The sequence below is a fragment of the Anopheles gambiae genome, chromosome 2 (assembly GCF_943734735.2).
Source record: "Anopheles gambiae chromosome 2, idAnoGambNW_F1_1, whole genome shotgun sequence".
Lineage (NCBI taxonomy): Eukaryota > Metazoa > Arthropoda > Insecta > Diptera > Culicidae > Anopheles > Anopheles gambiae.
The window spans coordinates 90,802,289-90,829,577 of NC_064601.1; the positions used below are offsets into that span (position 1 = coordinate 90,802,289).

The 27,289-nt window shown below is 44.7% G+C and overlaps 1 long non-coding RNA gene across 1 annotated transcript in view; it reads right to left on the reverse strand.

Annotated features, from left to right (window-relative positions):
• Window positions 1-27,289, reverse strand: part of LOC133391573 (uncharacterized) — a 78,940-nt gene that overhangs the window by 44,642 nt on the left and 7,009 nt on the right. The window contains exon 2 of the long non-coding RNA XR_009765063.1: window positions 2,353-2,389. This is a non-coding gene — a long non-coding RNA (uncharacterized LOC133391573). The remainder of the gene's footprint in view (window positions 1-2,352; window positions 2,390-27,289) is intronic.

A 27,289-nucleotide genomic window follows, 5' to 3' on the forward strand; every position in this document is an offset into this window, starting at 1 on the left:
GAACTGTGTGCCCTCGTATGCTGTGTGCTGGGAGAATAAATGAAAATGAGCTACCCCTGGCAGACGGTAGAAGACTGATAAGGAGCCACCCTGGGAAGGTTTGGCCAATTCCAACGACAAATGATGATATCGATGGAATCTTCTTCGCATAGCCTGAGCAACCAAAAAAAAAAAAAGGTTAAAGGTTAAAGCAGGATGTACAACCGGAAACATCATTGACATGAGGGGGTTTCACCTCCCATCCTCTGTACCAATTTGAGACAAGTCAGTAAATGAGTACAGCACTGTAACCATGGTTTGGGGCCATCCCCATTTCGCATGGGTACAATTTCCGGCCGCTTGACATTTGGAGTAAGATGAAACGGAACTGAATTTGGGTGTGTCGCTGTGCTTGACGGTTGGACGGATTTCGGTTTGATACGAGCGTCAACTGCTGTCGAAAGGCAAAAAGTAACGAATGTGGCACATGAAAATGAATACATACTAGCTTTGATTAGCTGCTGAGGTAGCAATATAAGTGAGTTTTTCAATATGATGTAGCGCTCAGACGATGTTGAAATGTTGGTCCAATGGTAAGGTTATATGATATATATATATAGTAAGAGCTAGTATGAACGATATTAGTCATTGTGCACATTTGTCTTTTTTTAACTAAACAAAACATCTCCTACTTGCTTGTCTTCATTGCTATTGTAGTGAGTTTATTTTTTATAAGGATTTGAACCAAATAATTTAAACTTATCCAATTAGAACTCATCTACTGTACTTATCTAAATAACGATACAAATAATCTAAATAAAGAATAAAATAAATTTTAAGACTGTTTTTAATTAAATCATTACGAAACACACGTTTTATAACCACTTTTTCCGAGAAATGAGCACAACAATTGTCTCATAAAATATGTTGCATACATTCAGGCACTTGCTGCAATACAACGATTGTACAAGTACATCAGCTCTCAGTAATATGCTTATACTCTTTCCTTCAAAACGCTTCCACAAAGCGCTTTCCCTTGCTGCTAATAAGAAAGTGCAGATCAATCACGTGTTTGTTGCGGTTTTGGCTGGTTTTGAAACCTGCTTTACCTGCTCCAGCTCGGACATGGAGTGAAAGATTGAGCAAGATTAGATTTTGTGGTTGTTTTTATTTAAATTAAACGCCGCTAGCGCTACCACGAAAAACAATCATTTTGGTTTCATGCTACATGCTGTAACGACTTATTTAGGAGGAAAAGATTCAGAGGTTCTTTGTTGGTAATTACTCTTTATAAAGTTGGAAGAAATGTCTACGTGTAACCACAAAATAAACCTTTCATTGTAAAGAATAGATAAAAATACTTTTACAGGAAATGAATTTACTTTAACACTTTAAAACAATACCGTACATCTGTTTCGGAAATAACTACATTTAACAACTTGTGCACAATTACATCTACAAACAGCACACGCGGCAGTGGTGGTGTCTGTGTAAGCATCGTCGTGAAAATTGCACACCTGAACAATTATTTGCTCATCTAGTCATCAACATGTGCGCAAAAGGGGTTGCAGCTGAGCTGGAAGGACCCGTGCTACCACGATGGCAATAAATGCTGAGAATTGCAAATCACGTTTCACTCCCTGCTTTGGCGAAGGGCAAAAAAAGCACATACACGTTTCCACTGTGAGCAGTGAGCGTCGGTGGATAAGCAAACCAAACAGAGCTGCAATCGTCACAACAATGGCACAACCCGTCGTTTGCATCGTGTGCTGGAGGGTTCGACCAAAAACGACAAGCGCCAGTGCAGCACCTTCCCACGGTTTGCAATAACAAACAAACAAAAGACCGAAAGGGACAAGCGATGCAGGCAGGATGCAGCGTTGAGGGAAGGAAACAATTTGGGGGAGAGAAAAGAAAACTTACTAGCTGGCACGTTGCGCCGTTTGGCCGCTGTCTTCTGCATGGCGCGGGTTTTTCGTGCCAATGGATTTGCAATGGAGCTAGGGGTTGGCGGGACAAAGGCGACCCCTTTTTACAAAGAGGAATGAATAAAAAGAGCGATAGAGCTAAAAACAATGCGCACGAAATGATCATTTGAACGCGAGTGGTGTTTTTGATGCGTTCTCGTTTTTTTTTAATCGTATTTTAACACCGAAAACAAGTGCCGCTGGGAAGGGCAACAAGATAAAGCAAATAAAAGGTACTCGTTTTGCCCCCGAAAGCAGAAGATAAAAAAGCCAATTATGTTGAGATAAGTTAATGTTGGCAAACAGTAAAATATATGAAAATATTGGATTGGCTTAGGATGACGCTTGAGTTAAACTTAATTTTGAGGGAATAAATTGGCATTTGAAATTACTGATAAACACTCACCTCATTCGTCAATTCTAGCACTAGTTTGAAGAGGACTCTGAAATAAAAAGAAATTACATATTATAATTTTAATCTATCACTTAAGAAACCACTATAATTATCAATATTCAGCCAGAATAGCTAAACTAAGCCAGCTCATCGAAGCTAAACTAAACCGAAACAGTAATTAATAAGTGTGACCTATCCAAAATGAATGTCATTCATTATTTTGGATTTTTGCCACCGACCATAACGCTGATTGGAAACGATTCGAGCGCTGAGTGGCAGCACATTACACACCATAAAACCATCCCAAAAATAACCGAAATCTAATCAACCAACCCCCTCACACACACGCTTGATGGAAGTTCTTTCGCACTAAAATACTGTACACTATCAAAACGCTACTGCTGGGCGGTTGTTGTGGTTAATTACAGTGTTGCCAATTAGTAGTAGATTTTCGAGCTGGGATTGGCGAGGTGAAGTGGCAACGAATGAAACGAGCGCTACGGCAACTCAGGTCCTGCAGGAGTGTCAATTTACGGAGACGTTTCGAATCCACTTCAACAAATTTTAGCAAATCCATGCACACACATTCCCTCACCCTGTCACCGCGCTGTGTGTGTGTGTTGGTATGGGCGTTTGCTGTCAGGTGTCAGCAAACGCCGGTGGCAATCAGACGCAATCATGAGCTTTCGAGAGGGCTGATCTAATAGTTGAGGTATCTATTAATTACCGGAATAATTAGACACATAATTATTAACTAGCACTATCGTGTGCCACCTAGCATCATCATCATCATCATAATCAGTGTCGCGAATCGGACCACCGCGTTTCCGGTCCTGCCTTGACTCTGGCCAACAAATGTCAGCAAATATACAAAGTGTGTGAAACAATCAGGCAAATTAATATGCCAACCGGCGTCTCACCGTCATCCGAGCGGTGCCACAATGTTCGAAGTGGCACGCCAGCACGCCAGCACGCCACTTAACAGATTGATCGAATTGAATACCACACCGGCAGGTGACGCTTCCCTGGAGGGAGTCAGTCTCCGTCTGGAGGTGGCTGGGGAGCATGGGGACGAGCAATTATATACGCTGGCACCGGTAGCAAGCCTGCACTAGCCTGCACTAACAATTGCAAACTGCACTTTAATGCATCCCGGAAGTGTTCTTGCGAAGTGTAGCGGCAGCGGTGAATGTGCGCGTGAGTCATAAGTGCATTAAGCTAGACAAAGCTGATGGGGTAAGTTCTTAACTACTACAAGCCTTTCGAGAGAGGAAGCAAAGAGGGCAAAAAGAAGGACAGAAAATATGAAGAAAAAAACCCACCCTGTTCAGTGCAAACAACGTCTCTCTGCTGTGTCTCTGTGTCTTCTTCTGTGTAAAAAAAAGCATCCATAGTGAACCGACCAGCTCATCCTCCCCCAAACGCAAGGAAGCCAGCTCGAAAGAGCTCAAAGAAGATGGTTAAAAGTTTTCCCCTTTCCTTGGTGCACTGAGGGTGCACTCCTTGAAGAATCCACTTCGCAGCGCAAACGCGCTTGTCCGCGCTCAAGTACCCCGGCAAGCTCGTTGAGTTTTCGCTACTCAAGTAGCAGGCAGTGGAATCAAGGGTTGGTTGGCGGCTGGCTGGTTGATGCGTGAAGGTGGCAGCCAGCACGCCAAGCCGACCCAGGTTAACAATGGCGGCCCAGCGTTTCGCATTCATCGGAAGCGTTTCGCATTCATCGCAAACGTTCCCATCTCGAGCATTACTTGCCGCGTGGCAGTAAATGGATGAAAATCCATTGACCGAAGGTGTTTGCCGAGGTTGTAAAGCAAAGCGAACACAAGCGAGTTGTTGCTGCACGGTTCAGGCGGGAAAACTTTGCTACCATCTCGCAACCCTTGCGCTCCTACTCTTTGCTACAGCGCCACACCGTATTGCGCTTAAAACAACGTCCGGAAGATACCACTTTCCGGGCGGTGTTTCGTTTCGGTTGACACACAACTTCCACCCCTATTTTCTTCCTGCCCTGAACCTGGGCGTGTGATACGGTCCGGGTGCGAGGTTCGTGTTTGGGTAATTGCTTCAAATTACACGGTTTCGTTTTTCTTTGCCCGTGTACATCTTCAACGTGCCCTTCAAAAAGGATAAAGTTATTTCTTCAAGCTCTTACTCCTCCCGGGACCCTCATCCACGGTGGTCATCATCACTAGCCATAGTGCATCATCATAACCAGACACTCCACATTTTCTTCACTTCACCTTAAAGCACGCCAAGGGAAGGCGACTAACTTTGAAAGAGGTTTTAAGAGAGAATGAGAGAGATAGGGCGTTTACTTAGCCGTCAATTTCCTCTCATCGAACGCTTTCATATCGAAGCTGTTTGCGTTTGCAATAACTTCAGGGGAGGATTTTCTCTCTCTCTCTCTCTCTCTCTCTCTCTCTCTTTCTCTCTCTCTCTCTCTCTCTCTCTCTCTCTCTCTCTCTCTATCTCTCTCTCTCGTAATGTTTGCACCCTCTTTTGAAACAAAGAGCATGAACAAACAAAAGCTAAAGAGACAGGAACTACCCAGTAAGCTAACACTAAGTGCAGCGGAAATCTGGTGTCCGGATGGGTTAAAATGATTCGAGGGTTGGTAATCCTTGGGGCACCATTATCCTTTCCGTGCTTGCTTATGTACCGAAGGAATTGCTCTTCATCACTGGACAGTGGAAGTGTTTAAAAGTTTTTAGTTTTTAAATAGTGAGTGGAAGAGTGAACAGCAAAAAAAAAAGGAAATCTTTCAGACGGTCATCTTAAGGACATTAAACAGTTTACGAGTTTTTGAAGCTTTGAACTGCTATCTAAACATGTAACGAATGGCTCGATAAGTACTGTAGATGAAGCTGCTGTGTGTGTTTGCTATCGGCCATCTACAATGTAAATATTATACAATTGAATAGTTCATTCTATGGAGAGATAGAGAGGGAGACATATTTTGCAATCGAAACGTCTTACATTCGGAACCACACGGCCCAACCACTGCATCTTCCACATCAATCAGAGTTGGATCTTGACTTGAATTGCATATTCTACATCACACAGATTGTAGCGGATAAGACACAGTCTACAATCAACAGCACACTCCGCAACCACAACCGGGCCAGCCGATCGATGCTAGTGGTTGGCTGGTCTATTTCCGACCCAGTGCCGCATAGACAAATCCATCCTTCCCTCCATCCGGTAAGTGGTTACACGCTGGAGGAGAGCTCTTAATGTCTGGCTGCTCATGCGTGTGGCTTCAATTTACTGGAAACAGTATTTTATTCATCTCAACAAAGAGCGAACATGTCCACCCGATGCCGATCTCACCAACCGGACCGTACGTACGCTTGGAAGTGCGTACAAGAGCGAGCATAAACACCGCTCGGACGATGATAAAAGCTTATACGGCCTTTTTTTGCACGACAATGCGTGTGCTGCAACTGGCACTGGAATGGAGAAAATCAATACCAGAAAAGGGGTTTGCGTGGCAAAAGCCGGGGGCTCGTTTCGGTTCAATAAATCGAGATCTCTATCGTGTACTACACACATCGGCACGGAGGGATGATGCTTTTCTCACGACGACTCGACAAAAGGAACATGCACGTTTCGCTCCGAGCGGTGTAATCTTTCTATTTACTTTGCCGTAGCGGTGAACGATACCATATGGTGGTTGAGTTTGATTTGTTATTTGACATGGAAATGTCGACCACAGTGACAGTGGCAGACAACGATGTACCACCACGGCAGCAGATGATTTTCATCGTTTCGTTCTTGGGCCTGTCCCCAGTCCTGGTAGTCATCATTGTTGAGGAACATCAATATTCGCTGTTTTTTCTGATGTTGCTGTTTTCGGCTTCCAGCAACTGAAATTGCTGGCGTTGGTGTCAAAAGAATTTGTTCGTTTTTGATTTATGCGCAGCACCTGTCAATAGAGTCTGTCGAACACTGTGTACACAACATGGCAAGACAAAATGGTGATAATGATCGGCTCATATTTTATTTGACGAGACGAAGACCAAACCAGAACTTCTGGAAAGAACTGGCAGGTTGGGGGAACGGGAAAGCATAGCTAATGCTGATTTGCTCATTCATAACCTCAACCATCGGTTCACCTCCATTAGGTGCACCCTTCGAACCCTCCATTTAGTCGATAGGATGGCAGAACTCAGACTAACACCGTCCGGCACCGTTCCGCAAGGGGCATATTGTTTCTGGTTGAGGAATTTTTATGTGCGTGTGGTTCTGGGAAAAAGTTAGCATCGCATCGTCGAACAAGCACCGGAGGGCATTAGGATATTGGCTAGCCGGTGAAGTGGCGCGTGACAGGCCACAGCATCCATCGACCAGCAACCAGCCGTACGTACACGTTCCCTAGGTGCTTGGTGGTGGGTTGCTATGATGATGCTCATAATTCTAGAGGTCAAGAAAGTTCCTATGAACAAATGCTACCGGGTGTAAGTGTGTCCTGACGGCGATAAGGGCTTGGACCGAGGAAGGGCTGGGCTGCTTGGGAAGTACCACGCTCAGAGATGTTAGAAGTCACTGCACGATCATTCGATTAGTGACGATTTATTGCTCAAGAGAAGGGAAAAGTCAGCAACAACGTTGCGAGCTAGCTTGGCCCGTAACTGGTCCCCATGCAGCCCGGGGAGTGAAGAAGAGACATAAGTTAATAGTGGTATAGAGCAAGTTCAATGCAACCAATAAGGGTGGGAAGTTATCAGCATTGAAACAGTTGCACAATATGAATGGGACCGTTACCTTGGCGCTCGTTCTCGAGGATAACTGTAATTGGGTGCTTGTGAAGAAGATTCTCGGAGTAAATGTTGTGATGTTCATTGTGTTGTTAACGTCGTGTTTATGATGTAATTATTCAGCAAGGAATTAGGACTAAATAAGCTTCCGCTGGAATGAAACTCAATGCTACAATGTTCAAAGTTGCTGGACAGCAAAAAATCGTTTAGTGATTAGTATCTAGCAGTATCTTCACTTTTTGTTGTAGGACGGTTAATCACTAGAAAAAACGACAAGAATTTTAATCAATGTTTTAACGTCTGATTCGTGTAATCTGTACAACGTTTATTTGCTTATGGCATGATATTGTTCTAAAGCCTCTTGTCTCACCTTCTCATCTGAAACTCAGACGAACAAATCCCAAAAAAGTGTGGGACTTTTTTCCCTAGTTTTTTTACCTTCAACAATCCACTGGTATCATTTCGTACTGATTGACATTGGTCCCCTGAGGTGACAGGTTGAAATCACCCTCTTTTGGAAGGAGATCATTTTTTGGCGTCAATTTTTGTGCTAAAAGTTTGTCAAAAATATACTCCAGAGTAGAATTGAATTAACCGCTTCCAAAAATGATCCAACTGAGTGTTTATCTTTCGCACGTTGAAGAGTTTCATCGGTAAGCCTCCTGCTCCACAGGGACCAGCCTCGTTATCCTTTCTTCCAAACACATTTTACGGTGCCTTTTGTGTGGTTGTTTGTTTACGGTTCATCCTGTCCTTTTTCTTTGTCTAATCAGCTATCGTTTGCTTGTGTGCTTGTGAAAGGATTAACACAAAATGAAAGGTGTTGTGCTACACACAATAGCTCGGGCAGCAAACTGCATTGTGTGCATCGTGCGTACGTTGCGCTTGCACGGAGGCGTTATTTACACTGCACCCAGCACTGCTTTTATCTGCTCGCCTACCTCAGCGGGTGAGCAAAAGGATTTATCACTGGACTTGCTGTTCGTGTTCGTGCACCATTTGGTATCGTTTCGTTTTCTTTTTTCCTCAAACAAAGACCAAAACCAGTGAAGTAGAAAAAGAACGGAGCAAACGGAATAAACGCTATCTCGTCCCAACAACGAATGGAAGGGTGTTGAAGAAATTATAAACGATTTCATAAATAACACCTCGCCTTTCGCCCACGGGACCACGGGCAGTGGCACAAACAACCCTCTCCAGGGGCGGGAAGGGAAAAGTTTGCACAAAACAGCATCATTTTTCTTCAGCCGTTTTAGAAGGAAGTTTCCATTTGTTTGTGTCGGTGTTGTTTTTTTGTTTGTTTTTGTTGTTGGTTTACACCCAGTTCGGGGTTGCGTCGCCGGGAATGATAAGAAGGACAACTTCTTCTTCGACTGCATTTACTTCGGTTTGCATTTGACACGGGCAGGACAAATGGAGCGATAAAAATGGTTCAAGCTGAGCCTTTGCTGTCAACCAGGGAGCAGTTTTTGTTGTTGCTGTTGGTAAAGTTGCTTCGTTTAACTGTCTTTCTTGCGGAGCAGTTGAAACGTTCAAAACTGTCAAGCCTGCGAGGATTTGCAACCTGACGTGCTAAGCCATGGGGAAGGAGCAGTTGGAGTGACAAATAGGCGCATTTTCCTGTTTTGCCTCACACTTTCTCTCTCTCTCTCTCTCTCTCTCTCTCGCTCTCTCTCTCCCTCTCTCTCTCTCCCTCTCTCTCTCTCTCTCTCTCTCTCTCTCTCTTTTCCTCTCTGTAAGACTAGCGGCTATGGGTGCAAGAAAGGGCAAATAAATAAGCAATAAGTTTCTTTTATTAAGCCGTCTTAAAGCTGCCACATTCCGTAGATTATCCAACGAAATCATCCAGCCTATCCGGTTTTGGGGTTAACCAAAGAATAGAACATCCCATTCGTTCACAAGAACGTCCCTTTTCACGTCTTAAAGGTTGCCGTTGCTCCCTCGCTCCCCAAATTCCGCCCTACGGGGAGGTTGAGGTAAAAATTAAACGAAACAAGCTGGAACAAGAAAGGGCAAGCGAAACTGTTCAAAGTCATTAATCATTTTCAATTGTGGATTTCCGGTTGCCTTGGTACCGGATGTTTCGACCGCTGTTTCTCCCGGGTTGCCTCGCCTTTCGATAGGCCCTCCAGGTGAGCTCCCCCCGCACACGAAACACGGTTGAAGAATAATCGGATCGGTAATTGGAACCTTTTCGTTGTGCTCTTAATTAGATTCCTGCCGAGCGCGTAAGCGTGAAAATTAACTTCTCCGCTCCACACGTCTGTGCTTTTTGTCTTTAATTCGAAAAAAGTAACAATAAACCTTACTGTAATTCATTGGTCTTGTGTAATATTTTTTGTAAAAATCTAAGAAAATCTTGCTTAAATGTCTTCTTTCTTCTTAAAGTTCATTTTATTTTTATGTTTACATTGCTGATATTGGGGGGTCCGCGAGTTACAGCAGTTTTGCTTTTCAACGCCTAATCTATTACAATTAGTCCTGAGACCGTTAAGTTTTTGCAAGTGGGAATGGTATGAATTCAATGTGGTATGATCTGTTTTATCTAATCCTAACTTATACTAATGTTTTTTTTTTTATGCTAAAGATTATTTCTAACTGTACAACTTAACCTAATCTTACAAAGAAATGTTTCTTATAATATTATTTGATGAGTTCATACAAGATGTTCGCATTTTTTCTCTATTAGCTATGCTAATATCTTCTAAAGTTAGGGTTTTTGTAATTTCGTGGAGATAAGTTAGCCTAGTCCTTGGTGGTGCATTAGTTATCATTCTTAGAACATTGTTTAGAGTTACTTGTACTCTTTTTTTATGCATCATGGCACACATTTCCCAAATACATATCCCATAAGTAGCTGTTGGGACGAATACTTGTTTATAAATTAGCAATCTATTTTTAATTGAAAGTTTGGATTTTCTATTTATAAGGCTGTAGAGATTCTTTGTAAGTATTGCACATTTCTTAACAATATTAAAGGTGTGAGATCTAAAAAGTAATTTTTTATCTATAATTAATCCTAGATACTTAAGTTCGTTCTCCCATGTAAGTGGGATACCGTCCATATTTATAGTTATGCTAGGGTTTAGCAGTTTTTCTTTCCACCTATGTGGGACAATCATCGCTTGAGTTTTACCTTCATTGAGTGCAATTTTCCAGGTTGTCATCCACTTGTGAATGATATCCAGGCAACGCTGGGTGGTGTTGCGGATTTGTGATAAACACCTCCCCTTAACTGTCACTGCAGTGTCGTCAGCATATAAATACAGTTGGCAGGATCTTGGCAGCTCTGGCAGGTCAGCTATATACAATGTATACAGCAGAGGGCCTAGTATGCTGCCTTGCGGGACGCCAGCCGGGATGTCTTTGGTAAGCGAATTGATCGAACCAAGTGAAACTTGATACGACCTTCCGCTAAGGTAGCTCTGCATCAGCTTTGTGAGATGGAGTGGGATGCCAAACCGCATCATTTTATGCAGCAGACCATCGTGCCACACATTATCGAAGGCCTTTTCGACATCGAGAACAACAATGGCTGTGGATTTGGACGCTCGTTTGTTACATTGTAGCGTGTTGTGAAACCGTAACAGCTGGTGAGTGGTAGAGTGACCCTCTCGGAATCCAAATTGCTCCGCTGGTAGGATATTAAGTTCATCGACTACTATCCTGAGCCTCCTGTACACAATCTTTTCGAACAGCTTCCCCAACGCTGAAAGAAGACTAATTGCTCTGTAGCTGGCCGGAGACGTTGGATCCTTCCCTGGCTTCAGTATGGGGATTACTTTAGCGTGCTTCCATGCGTCAGGGAAATAAGCTAGATTAAGACATCTAGTAAGAATGTTACTTACTAAGGTGAGAGCTTTGGCTTTGAGGTGTTTTAGCACGATGTTAAAAAGCCCATCGAACCCTGGTGCCTTAAAATTTTTTAGCCTTTTAAGAGTGCATGAAATTTCACTCACCGTTACAGGCGACATCTCCACGGCTGTTGGTAATGTTTGCTGTAGTTGACCAATACTGCTGCCTACTTCCGATTCCATTGGACTGCTAATACGGTCACCAAGAGAATTGCTTAAATGTCAGTTGAATATCGCGTAATGAAGGCTTGGTCGCTCAACATTAATTTGTCTTATTTGTCTTTACAACCCGTTACCCTTTTGTATTAATTACCATTAGCAAAAAGACAAGCCTTTTTAAGCATCACAACAAACCAGAACTGTACCATGTTCCTACTTCAATTTGGTATCGCAACACATTTGACCAACCGGAAAGCCCGACGACTCGCCTTATTGGTAGAAAACGGTCACACCACCTTCCAGCCACCAGCAACTGCTGACACGGAACCGTCGCCGGCATCAAACACAAGGGCATCAAGATAGCAAGAATGCACTTAAGCGGAAATCCTTCGCCGAGACATAAAAGATAATCATCTCAACGCCATCGCGGGAAGGAAAATGCGTCGGTCAGAAGACGAAGCGGAAGATAGAATGGAAACAGCTAAAGGGTAATGGCAGGCGGCGAATGGGTCCACTCGGTCGGTAACACTTCCCTTTCTTCCCTTTGGCAGGGGAGTTCCCTGAAGGAGCGGAATCTCGTTTAAGGATTCCATCCACCTACTTATCCTTTTTAGCTGGCGATGAAGCAGAACGAGCAGATCTGTGTGTGTGTGTTCTTCGGCTATGCGTGTTGGCACACACACACACACACAGAGCCTCGATGCTTTTCGATCGCGGACAAAACCCTTTTGCGTTTTCAACAGTCAGTGTGTGGGTGTGTGTTTGGCTGTGTGACTTAATGGAGAGTCTGAAGGAGCGTGCACGAGCGTGTCCTTAGGCAATACCACTCCACCCAGAGCAGATTTGACAACCACCACGATGACGATGCTCCAACAGCAGCAGAACTCTCCACCGACGACGACAACGACGGCACCACACCGTACCGTACACACATAATGAAGAAAATTAAAAAAGTCATAATCCTTTCCGACTGCCTTTCGACGCCGTTCGGTAGCACCAAACGGTGCGAGTGGCTGCCTCGCTTCGAGGTGCGGGAGTGAAAAGTGGATTTTCATTCATTTCATCTCACCCCAAAAAAAGCGGGAAGAATGGGAAAAGGGCGCTTGGGGATTATTCTTGTTCGCATTCGGATGCAGCAGTAGCAGCAGCAGCAGCATCCTGCAGCAAAGACTTTCTTGCGCACTGACACTGTCAGCAGTGGAGTCCTTTTGAGGGATTTGGTGTGTTTTTTTTGTTCTGTTCTTTTCTTTCCTTATTGTTGGCTGTTTGCCGATACCTCCTGGTGATGAAGATCCCCACGCAACCACGGTCAGGTGGGAAGCAAAGAAAAGTGAAAATGCATTTTCCCACTGACTTGCTTGGGACGTTCCGACAGAAAGGGAAGTGTCACGTCCACTTGGTCAGATTGTTGGTCTGGGTTTGGATGGTCGCTTAGCTTATTGGATTGGTGGATTGGAAGAAAACGATGAATTTCTCTGCGTCTGTGTGGCGAAAGACATCTCCCTTTTCGGTGCTATTGAGTTGCCAAGGGATAAAATGCACAACAGAGGTAAAAGAGATAACAAAAAAGACAGCAGTGGACACCAAGAAAGGATAGTGAAATAATTGTAGGTGGCAAGTGAACGTGACAAGTCGTTCATCGTATACATCCGGTGCTCTTGCTTGTGCAGCTACCGTTGCTAATCCTGCTAGGACAGTGGCAGCAGTAGCAGCAGCAGCCGGAGAAACTTCACGCGAACGCAAGCACTCTGGGTTTGGATGAGGAATAATTAAAGCGTGATGCTTGTTCTATGCAGACTTCTATACTGCCACTGCAAAGCTGTCTGCTGGTCACACGAGGCAGAAGGACCAAACCGAGTACTTAATTGGAATGCACCTTTTAAACATTATTATCTTGTATCAGATGTTTCGACGTGTACGCTGCGTCTTTTGCACGCGATTGGCGCAGTGGCCAGGAAGGATGGTCACGGTAGCTCTGGGTGGCATACATAACTCATAGCTGGAACATCTTATCGGAAAGGTAGGTTTATGTCAGTGAATATCCCACACCACTGAAATATCAATGAAACTCTCGAAATTTATCATGAAAAAGTTCGCTGAGTAGCTCTTCCTTCCCGAAATATACAAAAACAAAAAAGAAAATTGCGAATCCGGCCCGCTCGTGCTGGTGCACCAATATTTAGATAGCAAACTGGTCGTCGGCGCCACCAACAGCTTATCTGGTCAAAAGTTGGCCAAAAACTTTGGGTTTTTGTGGAGGTTTTCTGCTTCATTTTCTGACGAGCCACTCCTGGAGGACGAGGGAGGGCACAGAATTCGCTTGCTCAGAATGACACAGCAGGAGAGGCGGTTGGCGTCATTTTTTCTCCACCATTCTGGCTACATTTTTCGCTACTATGGGGGAGCTCAATCGTGCGGGCTTGGCGCATCGTGAAAAAGCGAAAGAGCAGCGCAACGAAACGCAACGTGAACTGACAAATGGTGCAAACTGGAAGTTGGAAATGAGGATCACAACGTAGAAATATTCCTATCAGAATCAGCACACATACACACAGGCACACACACACAGATACAAAAAAAACACACTCATTTCAAGCGTCTTATTAAAGGCAGCCCAGCTTGAGCTTGGTGGGCGCCGAAGGACACTGCGTGGATGAAATATAATGAAAGTTTGCCGAGAAGATATAACATTAATTAAAACGTCATCTTCAAACGAGTGGGTGGGGGAGGTGGGACGAGATTTGGTGGGGGTGGGAACGAGTGGTTGGTGGGGAAGAATGCTGCTTTTAAATCTCGTTAATGGCCGATCCGGCGGGAGTCGTACGGCGACAGTAAAGAGCAATGCAAACTGGTCAGCGATATCGAAAATATCCGCGATATAACGTTACTTGAGTGTGAGGCGAGAAAGAGGCATAGAGAATAGATGAAAAAGAAGCATTAGCTTAATGAATGGATGTACTCGTTCGTTGAGTGTTTGTAGAGGTGTGTGTGTGTGTATGTCTTTATTGTTCTTGAGAGCAGCTAATTACATTTATTAGCATTAGGAGTAGCCGTTACAAACAGATCTCAACTGTTTGATGTTGGTGCCATCTATTGGCAATAAATTGCACTATTACAATCTATAAGAACTCAATCGAATATTTTTTTCAAAATTCTGTGAAATACAGTAATATTGGGACCATTAAAATGTACCTAGAGTTCAATACAATTCTTAATCGATCGGTCAATTATTCACAAAACAAGCTCATTAAATAATAGCATCCTTTTGTGTTGCGCATCCACTAGCACGCTTTCACGTTCGAATAAGCGCACCGAAAATACGCATTCTCTAACATTGCTTCTTCCCTTTATTCTTCTTTCGATCAAGCCCGGTTCCGGCGATGCCTTCCGGGCATGCTACCGTTCGATTTGATTGAGCATCGAGTGCTCTTTTTACAGTTGTTGCTACCGGTAGCTAAGCAGATTCATAAATTAGTCCCAACCCAAGCTTCCGAACGCTTCCTGCCTCTTACGTTTTGATGAGAGCCCATAGGCCCCCATTGCCATTGCTTTTCGCCGGGCTGGAAGGAAGAATCGGTACCATCCGGGTTTGTAATTTACAAAGTTACAATATTTGCGCACTGCCAGCTGCTCGCGCTCGGCAAACGCCGAACATAAACATATTTATTTTTCACATCAATATATCCACTCCGCATACCTTTATGGGGGCTTGTTTCTTTTACCACACTGGCCGCCCTATGGCTGCCAGCTGTCCGTAAAGTTGTCGCTGGTGGCCGGGCGGGGAGGGTTTATAGGCTACGTTTCCCTCCATCGGTTCGGTGCGTGGTTTTTGGGAGACTAGACCGCTCGCTAGCGTAAGTAACACATCCTTGTGCCCTGATTTTGCTGTTCATACAAGCGTACCAAATCGGCCCGAACAGTGTTTGGTAAACGTTTTGGCCATCGCAAATCGACCAGTAAGAGTGAGAGAGCATGATTAAGAGCCAACATGAAGGTCTAAAGCACATCTTTCCGATTTCAAGGCTCTTGTTTGTGCGTCAAGAGCAAGCCCGGGTGTAGGCGAGCGATGGAAGATGTGTAGTGAAATTTAGTTTTTCCAATTCCAATTTTCCCCCATTCCCAAATGTGTTTATTGCCAACGCAAACATTGTGGCTGCGGTTTGTGGGTTTTGTTGGTTGGGTGATGTTAATAAATTGCTTAAAATTCGGTCGGTGTGTGCACCGATTCCGACGCAATGCTAACGGACGGTGTGCGGTGCTATTAGTGAAATTAGAAGCGCTCCGAAGGGCCCGCGCTTTCCGGGAACGGGCTAGGTGCTGGCAGCTTCCAAGCTGGTTCGGGTGATTGGTACCGGGGTTGTGAGATCTCCGCTCACCGTTTCAGTTCGGTTTCGTATTCGATCCAGAGGCGTTCAGATGAAAGGGTGGTCTATTTTGCTGGCAAGAAATGCCAACGAACCAAGCTCCCCGCCCGGAATTATATCGTCAAACGTGGTTGTGAGAAGGGGTTGTTTGTGGAACGGGGAAACTAATTCATGGTACCGTCACAGGGTGGGCAGACCATGCTTTAGATGTTTGTTGATAAAATATTCCAAGACAAACTGAGATGAATCTTGTTTTTCGTCAAGCGTACATTGACTGGATTGCTAAGAATGTTTGCGGTTACCTCAATCAACGTGCCAACCATTGAGCATCCTGAGGACTGATTGACAACGGTGTCGGCAGCACCGTTACACTCACCTGCGGAAGAAAGGAGAAAAGTGATAAAAAATTAAATCGATGCTTGCTCCAAGGTAACATTCGCTTTTGCGACAACTATTTACACTGATAGATGATGCCCTATCATCTCTGGCAAACGATGAAGCAATCAAAGCCCCGACCGAATGAAAACATCAACGTGCTCAAACGTAATCAGTACGCTTGAGCAGTCAAAGGGCCAGCCCTTGTGTACGAACCGTTGTTACCGATACAGACGGTTTTGAGGAGAAGAAGGCTGCGTACGGCTTGCTATTGTGGCAATCATTAGTAACGATTTGCCGTGACAGTTGTGCTGCAGTTGTTCTGCAGTGCGACGAATGGTTTCATCTGCAAAAGGTTGCGTTTCTTTGTGTGATTCCTCTTAAAATCAGTTTTTTGTTTAATAAAGATTGCTCAGTTAGTTGAAATAAAGCATTGAGAATGGAAAGTATAATAACATAAAACCGAGTGAAAAATATGTTAATAACGGCACGGCTTATTTCTGATGGAGACGCATGGTAGCTTGTAAATTTTATGGATCAATCATGGAAGAGATAATTGAAGTAAAATACAATAAATAAAAACAACTTAATTTCGAATGATAATAATAGATCAAGCTTAACTACTGCATTCAAATAGAGCCAGTTGAAAGATCGTTTCTTAAGAAATTATGTTTAATTGAAAGACATTATTATCGAGCCAGAGTTACATTTTACTGAATAAAATAATTCCTAATTTATACGACAATTCTAAAAACTGAAACAAAATAATATCCTTGGATCGATGGCACCAAACAATGCTCAGTGCAAGTAGCTTTGTCTTAGCAAATAAACAGTGCTCATCAATTTTAAACATTTTTAAATTAAACGTTGCTATTTGTTATGTATCGCTCCCGCGTTCATTGGTCTACAAATCGAACCATTCGCAACCCAGAAGCTATTCGTAGATAGAGGAACTACATTACTTTTCAGCATTTTCCCTCCTACAGCCGAATGTGACCTCAAGTCACCAAGGGTCCTATTTACGGCTCTTACTATTGCCAATTCGCCCAAACGAAAGAAAATGAATGCAATTCATTTCCGGCCGGTTGGTCAGAAGCGAACGCTATCGGTCCACCTTCCATTCTCCCAACACTCAACGTTGAATGTGGACTCGTTTCGCGCGTTTACGATACCCGTGCTGCCAGAGCATGGATGCAAGATAAAAAAAAACCAGCAAACTTCACACAAAAAAGCACACAAAACAATACCAACAACCAGCAAACCGGAAGCGTGCCGTCTAGACCAAGCGGACCACACAGATTCGTTGCATACACAAATCGTGCCCCGCGCGCTGCAAGAAAAATCGTTCATCGTTTAGTGCAAGAAGAGGGGGTTTTCCATCTTCCACCCACCCATCCACCGACGATAAAATTGGGGAAAGACTTTTGTGTTTTTTTTCTTCTTTCACTTCCCAACCGCCGGACGGTCCAAACACATCCCGAAACCATCCGGGGTGGGCGAAGATGGCGAAGCAATATGTTTTCCTAATTTATTGGCCACCAAAAAGCGAGTTATGGCCGGCGTCGGTGGCGTCGGTGTTTAGTAAGGCACCACCCAGGTACCAGGGCCAGTTTTTCATGCCCTGTGGGCTCTCGGGGTTTTGTTTTTTGTTGTCGCTGCCGTTGTTTACCCTGCAACATGTTCTGCCCAAGACACCGATTGCAAGCAAAGGGGTTAACATCAGCGTTTTGTTTTGCCGATGCCCATTTTGTTTTGCCGTTGGTGTGGCAAAGCGTCTAGCTTAAGGTGGTTTGAAATTTATCGAAGCTGTGAGTCGAAAATGCAGTCGAATTGCGTCGCCTGTACACGAGCGGAATTGGAATCGCGCAGCAGTGAAGGCAGCTAAAAATATGTCCACCAAGTGATCAATGGTATCGGGGTGAGGGAGAGGGCGATCCGATTCGAAAGTCCACCATCAACAATAAAGAGTGCAACAATAGAACACACACAACCATACAAAAACGTGGCACAAAAATGAACACGTAACAAAAGCTAACCTAACAAACGACGCGATCGGAGAATCTCGTCCATCCACGGCCGGGTGTAGCATCGCCACACGCCACAAATCTTCATTATTTCGGCAAATTTAATAATGTCGCTTCGTTGAAGTAATTGCACTTTTCCCGAATGCAGCTGTTAGGCGGGGACGGGTCGTGGTCGAGGCCGTCCGATCCAACGGCGGTTAAACGTTCGGTTGATGTAAACATAGCCTCATAAATCTCTAACACCGGTGTGCGCTCTCTCCCTCTCTCTCTCTCTCTCTCTCTCTCTCTCTCTCTCTCTCTCTCTCACTGTCTATATTTCAAACCGTTGTGTTTGGCCGGATTGAGTGTACGCCTTTTTTGATGGCGCACCACCACCACCGGCAGGACTAAGGTGCTTGAGGTGATTTTTTCTGGTTTTGTATTGAAAAGAGGACCAGTGGATAGTGCGAGAGAGGGAAAGAACCACACCTCGATTTGCACGCGAGATTGATTTACTGGCAGTGGAATGTAATAAAGTGAGGTGAAAATTTGCTACCATCCCCGTACTCGCTGTCGTACTCGCTGGCAGTCTAACTGGACGAGACGGCTGTCGCCATCGATCACGTGGAGCATGGTCAGAGTTAACTATCAATTGACGTTTGAGTAAAGATAAATCTTGGAATTTCAGGGACTTTTTTTTTCCTCCCCCCAGCAGCAGTGTGTCCATTGATTGCAAGTGAAAAGAGCTGGCTGGACAGGTTCCAACACTGATCGTAAAGCATCACCCACTTTGACGTACTTTGTTTGTGCTGCTATCGAAGCACCCATACGTGTGTTTTGCTCAGTCCATCTACTGTGTCAGCAAACTAGCGAACTTTTGGAGCTTGCACGCTTGCCACTCCGCTCCAGAAGTTGACCTGAACTGAAACGGACAAATTTGGTTTACTTTATTGAAATCAAAACCACATCCACACATCCAGAATGCTTGCTGATGAGAGGTTGATGTTATTATACCGTCGAGTGTCTTACAACCGGCACCAATAGTATACGAGTGTTGGAATGACTTCCCGGGAAATGTGTCCATTACTTCGGATCGCCTTGAAAACCATGACGAAGAGCCGTGCACAACAGTCGTGCAGGGTCTTAAACTCGCCCTTGCACCAAGCAATCCGGATTGAAGTAGAATTGAAGTATGCGAATGAGGAAGTTCTTTTCTCAGTATTTACATTGCGTTCGACAGTGGTATGGTTTGTTTTTCTATGATAGTGGCATCGTTTTCACCATTTGCTCAAAGATGCAATGTACTAAGCGCTACAGAGACGTAACAAAAAAAAACAACTTCCTTCACTCGCCTCAGTATATAACCTTCTTTCAGCAGTAAGTCCTCGATGTGCACACAAGCAATCGGACTTGAAAAACAAATACAACCGACATCACTCTTCATCTTCGACCACAGAAGCCCGACCCGACCCCCACGGCGTTTCTCACCCACTGCTTTGCAACATCCCTCTCGGGCCGTGCACTCAGCTACCAGACCGAGACAAGCCAATAAAAATATTATTCCCGACTAATACTTTTAGTACTTGTCGGTGCTCGTTATGCTTGTGTCTGCGTGCAGTCTTACCGAGTCGAGGCAACAAAAACAACTATGTGGTTCAACGTTTAGGATGAATGTCGAAGCATTGTGCTCTTTCGTGCTGCTTTCCGTGCTTCCACACAACATACTCGGCATCCGTCATACGTTATGGGCAGGTTTTTGTTTGTTTTCAAAACTGTCCTGATCTACTTAGAGGCAACTGTAGCGCAAGAAATATTGCGGTGGAAAATATTATAAATGTTTTCATATTTTTGCTGCACGCTAATATGCTTGGGCGCTTCTCGTACGTTCAGACACAACGTTACTACGACAGAGAGTGAACGTGTGTATGTGTGGTGATATTTTATTGAGCTTCTTAACCACCCAGACAGCAAAGCACTGCGTAAGCTTTTGCCCCGAAACCCCGAAACAAAAATCTTCCCCTGAACAGTGTGATGCGGTTTAAAAAGTTTTCCCTTTTAGAGCAGCGATTCAGGATGACGCGCCAGAGGACGTGACGTGAGTGTGTGGGGAAACATCGTCAGCCTTCCAGTACGGTTCGGTCCGGACGGACACGATTGACAGCAGTAACAATGCGTCAATTTTATTGTCTCGGCTCACCACTGCTTTTCCCGTCCCGCTCGAGTATAACGCTATAATCCCAGGGAGTTTTTCCTTGTTCACCTTCACCGAGGAAGATGATACCTTTGCCGCGCTATCTTACTCTGCTTGCGCCCCCCGTGTTGGAGGCCAAAACAGGAAAAAAGCAAGCAAAAGCAGGCAGATAAGAAGCGTAAGAAATCAATTTGAATGGAAATGTCGCTGCATAATCCACAGCTCAGCGACTCAACGAGCGGCGCGCTTCGAAAGACGGAATGAAAGTAGTTCCCTTCGGTTAGTGGTTCCTTTAGAGCGGCTCACTGTGCAGACTACGCTAGGGGAGAAAAATGGGAAAAGGAACACAGAGAGCAAAAAAAGCAACTCCCAACGCTAGACAAAGAAATGTTTGCCATTTTCTTTATTATTTTCCGCACACTTATTATTTCCCACTCTCTTGCTCTCTCACACACTATCTCTCACCTCCTGGTGGCTGTACTGCAGTGCTGACACGAGTGGAAAGCTTCGAACAAAAGCTGCACACTATAGATTGACAATCGCCACCGTGGCATTCCCCTTCGGTCCCGTACTAGAAGGAGGAACTTTTGCAGAATGACAATTTTCTTCGTCACTATCATTTATGAGCGACATTCGTCACCGGCAGCGGCTCATTCGCAATCGACAGTTCACCATCTAGATAGTGTTTGCCGCCACCGCCGCCACCACACAACCGAACGAGGGACCGAGAAAGGTCTGAAGAAGCTGTTTCCATTTTCTTGCTGAATTGACGACCTCGTCCAACCGGTATCGCCAGCAGTTGGCAAAACACGCAGGGCGAACGTGGTGAGGCGAGAACCTTTCTGCAATTGATGAAAGCGAATCATCTGCCGGCGTGTACAGGTTCGATAGTTTTCGCACACCGCCGGTTGTGTGCGGCGGGGGTTGAGCCATAAAATAGAGCGTGGCGTCGTACGGACACGTACAGTAACTTTGTTGCAGCAGTGTTCTGTACCCGTTCTACGGTAAACTACGTTAGGTGCATCGTGGCGAACATCTGTCAACTAGTTCAAAGGAAGAAACACTTTCATTTCACCTCAACGGAGCCGCTTCAGCAGGGCTGAAAAGACCGTAAGACTTTCAATTATTCGCACCGTAGTAAAGTGGAATCGTTTTGCACGCGACAGTCGGTTGAGCTGAGGGTGTGCTACGCACTTAGAATGTGCCTAAGCACTCTCGAGAGTGATCGGCATCGGTATCATTGAGCTTGAAGAAGTCATTAACGAGGGAAGCAATGTTGAAGGAAATAAACATCCAATGGTTGATCAAGAGTAGAGTAAGATGGCTTAGCGAGCAATGCTCTAGAGAAGAAATTCTCCAGAAAACTCTCAATGTCCCCCTGAATGATGTACCAATCCAGTGCCTATAGCTTACAATTCTACCGCTTTGTTTTAATCAAAATCCAGTCTCCGAGGAATTGCGTGAAAAAGCTTGAATACATCGTCAAGCATTTCACTTTCCATTCCAGTGAGATTGCCCTTTTTTTTAAGACATTTGGACCTCAGCTGAAGCCTACGCGGGGAACCGTTCGATCGATTGACGTCGGCGATGATTTTGATGTGTCGCGTCTGGAAGCAGCAATGGGATGAGATTATCACAAATCTAAACTGCAACAAGCGAAAACCCAGCTTCTGCCAGATCAGGACAAAAAATAGAGACTCCCCGGGCGGCATTCGAAAAGACATTCGCGACGAAGCGTGAAAGCGTGTATCAGAAATGAAATTGATATCGCATCCAGCACCACTCAAGGATTCGTGCTTCTTCTTTTTTTTGGGTTGTTGTTGCCACCGTCTTTCAACTCTGTGCAAATGTTGCCATCGTTGAAGCAAACGGTTGTTATACCGGAATCGGATACCACAGTATCATGGTAGAATACTAGGCAGGCGAGGCGGGGAAACGGAAACCTTTTCGAAATCAATTTACGATGAAAAGATTGGTCCAAAGATTGGAACCGTCGCGTTTTTGTGCAGACAACTGCTTTCGTGGGAAGGACTGAGCTTTTTACAGTGGCAAAAGGGTTATTTCACAAGCTTGAAAGCCCTGCTATTGGTGTTGGTGCGACTTTGTTCCGGTGTGTAACCAGCCTGATCAGCCGGTGAGCCGGATCGCGTGGTCGTTTTGTGCGCCGCGCACTGATTGAAGCATCCGGTTTAATAAAAGAAACCGTAGAGTGATGGTTTTTGGAAAGCAAAACAAAAAAGAAGCACGGGAAACAGTAATTCTTGAAGATGTTTCGGAAATTGATCGTCTGAACAGGAGTTGGAAAAAAAACTATTTTAGACACAACAGCAAAGAAGGTCTAAAAGAGCACAGAAGTGAGGATTTCAGATATGGTCATTTAATCAATCAGATTAAATCAACTTTAACTTGCTTTAAATATTGATGGTGTGGTGCAATGTTTGATTGCATGCCCTAGTAAAAGACAAACAAGTCAAGTTTTGTGTAGGTGACTTGTGGCTTCAGCATGGTCATTTCTTTATCTGGAAAGCTACAGAGTAAACATATTCTATTCATCTTTCTTTACCCAGAACAGATGCTTCTCTTTGAAGTTTTACAATTACTTTCATAAAACACGATGCATCGTGTTTACATAGCATCCACTACAAACTCTGCTTAAACACGTTCGACTATACTGCACCGACCGCCTAATGGGTGCTGTTTTCTTAGTCATCCACTTAGTGCTCTGTTTTGATGACTTCCGGCCACTCTGTGGTCAGTTGTTATAACGCATAATTGCTCGCCGCGCCACTCATCAGTCCAACCATCGCTCACCGCAAGCTTCATTTTATGTTTAGTCACCGTTAATGAGCCACATCGCTAAATGGACAACTGTCACTGTGCCTCAGCGCTCGATCCTACCGTGCATGCCACCAGTATAGTGTTCCACTTTTTTTGTTTGTTGATGTTGATGCTAACTTCTCACTTCCGGCACGAGAGATTGGAGTAGAAGTTGACGAACCGTAAATTGCTACTTTCTTGCCGACCGCTGTCGGGACGGGAGGATGCAGTACATATAAACATACAAAAAGCCACTTCCACGGTATGTGGCATCACGTATCATGAAGGAATAATGCTGTGGGAGTGGGAGGTTGCGGGAGGAAAGGCATGGAAGAAGACACGGCAAATGCAACCGCGGGAAGCCACCGGATCGTTAGTTACGCTTGCAGCACGGGTGTGTTACATGGGACTTATAGTGGAAACATGCACTACCGCAGCAGCTTGCGGTTTTTCGGGTTTCCCGCTTACGCTGAACAGCCGCGTGGACTAGTAAGAACGTACTGCCACTATGCTACAATGTCACTCTATGCAACGTGTGCATGGCTCAACGAACAATCGAGTATCCGACCGAACCGTAGCGAGAGCTACACGCTTCCCACACACACACACACGGTGCATCTGCATCACGGTTCGAGAGAGGGGAAAACGGCTCCGACTCCGGCTTTTTCGGGTAGGCAAATAATATTATTATGTCCAAACTCATAAACCATAATTTGCACCGCGTATCGCTTTTATGGGTGCGGTATTCTATCGACCGTGTAGTGGGGAACTCCAGAGTCGCGACCAGAGTCCACCTTGTGCAAGAAGTGCCCTTACGGTTCGCTTGTGTGGAGCGATGGCGAGCCAATACGGCAAAGTTGCAAGTCTGTTGACACACACTCAAGCCCCCCGCGGACGGAACTCTCACGCGGCGAGGCAAACCAGGGACCAGTTGTCGTAGTGTGACACAGTAGTGTGCTGGGTGTGTTGCCGTTCGCCAAAGTATCGTATAGTCCTAACCACTGCCCATTATGTTCTCCATTTTACAACCCAAACAGAAGGTGCACTTCGTTGACCGTTTCCGGATGGGAGTTTGTGTGCGTCCCGGGGGAGGGGGGGGGAGAGTTTTTGTGACCGTATCGATTGAGCTGTTTTCCAGCAGCGTCTTCTTACAAGCCGGCTTGTTTGGCAGTTTATATTAGATATTATGAACGAGATGTCACCTTTTCAACGACCTTTTCAAGATTCCTCCGAAGCTTTTTTCCAATCACTTCGGTGGATTTTGACGCTGCTGCTGATGAATTGTGCCGTCAGCTAGGCACCAAATTTGTTGCAAAACGCACACACTAATAGCCCCTGCCCGATGTGTGTCCATCCGCGTGGAACGTCATCCTTGGGAGAGGATAATTTATGTGCTGCTGCTGCAAGAAGTTGGCCAAAAGTTCGACAAGTTTGCAGTTGGCGCTTGTCAACATGGTGCCCGTTTGCCGTGCTCTAGTGATACTTTCACTACGTGAAGCACGGTGCATGAGAAACAGTGTCAGCTCCTGTCCACGGCACAAAATGTTTGAGCTAAAATTAAAACTGTCACGGGTACGATGAAAACTCATCAGATTGGAACGCTAGTAGTGTAGAAGTGTTCCATTAGCGAGTTCCCTTCACACAAGGCGAGGGGCAAAAAAAGTTCCCGCAAATTAAAGATTGTCATCAGCTTGGGATGAGAAAATTCAGTACGGTTGTTTCGTGGGTATAATAAAATGAAATGAACACACACAATAATAAAGCGCTGCATCGTGGGTTTTTTTGTTTGTTCATCTGTCGAGTTGCATCGTGCACGGCTTTAGCCCTTCTTTATCACTTCATTTATTGTGATCTGTTCATGATTATGATTATTTGTGCTATTAGCATAATGTACTGCAAATTGTGGCCATCATTGCAACCATCTGTTGTATGTCTTCCTTTTGTTAATTAAATGCAAAAGTATAAAAGTGCACACAGGACCTATACTTCGTCACAATCCCACAATAACAGCTTCAAACAAATTACGTTCATCACGCGTTGCTTATTACGAAGCCAATTACGCTTGAAAATAGCGTACGTTTTGTGCTAACAAGGTACTATTTGAAGTTGCATCGATGTGGAAATTATTATAAACACACATCCATCCACTTCAACTTGAGTCGATGTATGTAGCACAGAGGCACTACAAGTGCTGTACTTTTAATTCCGCAATTCTGCAGTGAAATATGTTAACGATTTTACACATTTGTACACATCAAATTACTATGTTGGGTTGGGTTTTACTGCTTTGTACCTCAAACGAGTAGCACATACAGTGTGTATTAAACCACGACTGGATTTTGAGTGGTTTCGTTCGACAACTTTTCGGTGTGTTTGTTGATTTTGTAGACATCGTTAAATATGCAAAGACTTGGCTGGTGGTTTTTAAGTACAAACATCAACAAACCACTGCAGCAGTTGCAGCATCGTGGTACAGTTGCGAAATACTTTCCTATATGTACGAAAGGACTAAAAAAGCATAATTTCGTTTCCCTTGCGATGGGAGGGAATATAAACCGTTGGCACACACTTGCAAACATTAAACTATCGTAACGTGGTGGGATGATGATTGGCCAAGTGAGATGCCACGGATTGTTTGAACTCTTAAAGCAAATTATTTTACATCCTTTTGTTTAAAATACTAAACATAACTGCGGTTAAACTTACTGCGGATTGTACCGACGTCTGACAGATTTCTAAGGCATTCCTAGCACCTAATGTTATTATGTTTTTTCAAGCAAATTAATTGAAAATGAGCAATTCTGCCACCATTTGAAAAAGCTCACCACCGTGAACATAATCCTTCCTCTCCTAGACAGCTTGGCGGGTGGTTTGAATAATTTCGCCAGAAAAACCGCCGCCCCAAGTCCGATGACAAATCGGGCAATTAATTTCAGTCGGCTGCGGAAAATCGAACCGGAAACAGCGGTGAATTGCACGCCCAATATCGCGCACAATGTTCGTCTCTCATTACATGATTAATGATGTAATTCTAATGATGTCGGGCGGGAGAGGCAGATTTCGGATTGCTTTCACACTTTTGTGACGTTGACCACGGTTGGTTTTTTGGTGCTCGAATTCTACAACTGCCTCGTTCCACTGCTCTGCACGGGGTAGCGCAATTACAATTTAATGAGAAGCGATACGTTTCAGATCAGTCTTGCAAATGGGCGAGAATTCATGCTCGTGAGGTGGTGTCGCGCAGATGATTTCACGCTTTTAACTGTTTGATTATAAATGGGTCTTTCTGCTCACTGTGGTTGATCAATTTTCATTAAGTTCAGCCTGACTATGATTTAGCTACTTGCTTGAAATTGGGCTGATTTTTTTTGCTGAGTGTGCGACAGGAAGCGCGATAAGTTGTGAAAGTGATAACTGTGATCAATCAGTGCACGAGTGCTCGCAGTAGTAGCACTTCCGGGGCACAATCGATAGCACGTCCTATAAATTATGCCGTTTGAGTGCAAGCATCAGCTTCAATGATAATTATATTAATCATCACCCATTGCAATATTTTTCAGCAGCCAAAACTTTGCCCCCATTGTTTTGCCACTAGTTTATGAGCTGTAAAAGGTCGAGAAACAAAAGGGTTTGCTTGCCTCTCTGTGCACATCACCTTCCCCCACTGCTACTACTATTATTGCTGCATCGCCCCACTAGCGTATAAAGGCGTCCGATAATTAAAGTTCCTCCGTTCGCTTACCCAGCGGATGATAATTAAGTCCTTAAGCCTCCGAGCAAAGGTTTTGGCTTTCGCCGCCCGTTTGGCTTTAAACGGAACGGGGGCGTTGTTATTGCGAACTTTTATACGCCGTTGCTACGTCGGTAACGCTGTGTCGGTCGGTCGGTTTCCCGGCGCAAAGATGGAAGTAAAAGTGCCCCCACCCCAAACGCCATCCCGTTGGTCCTTTGCTTTGTTGCCATCGTGGATCGGAGCCTCTGCTCCAGGTTATGGGTGGCATAAAATCAATTTTATCCTAATTTTTACGACCCATGAAACACAGGCTGACGACGCGTCTAGGTACTTGGGTTAGTGTGCGGTGTGTGCACAAACATTTACAAAACCATCTCCCCCTCAGGAGGGCACTAAGCTGCTACTGGGCTAGGGGGTTTCCTTGTTATTTGCCCTTTAATTTCGTTTCCTCTACACTTAAAGCAGCAGCTTCGGACGGTCGAAAGGCAAGCCCAGTGGCTATTGGTTTGTGAAGCTGACGTAGAAGTTAGCAGCAGCGTGATAACTTCCAGCCATCCAAAATAAGACAAACCATCGATGGCGAGCAACCAATGACAACGGAGTAATTTATGGTGCAAAAGGCAGGGTTTTTTGTCTCTTTTTGCAAAATTTTTAATTGTTTTTCTTGCCATCTTCTTCGTTCGATCGGGACCAGGG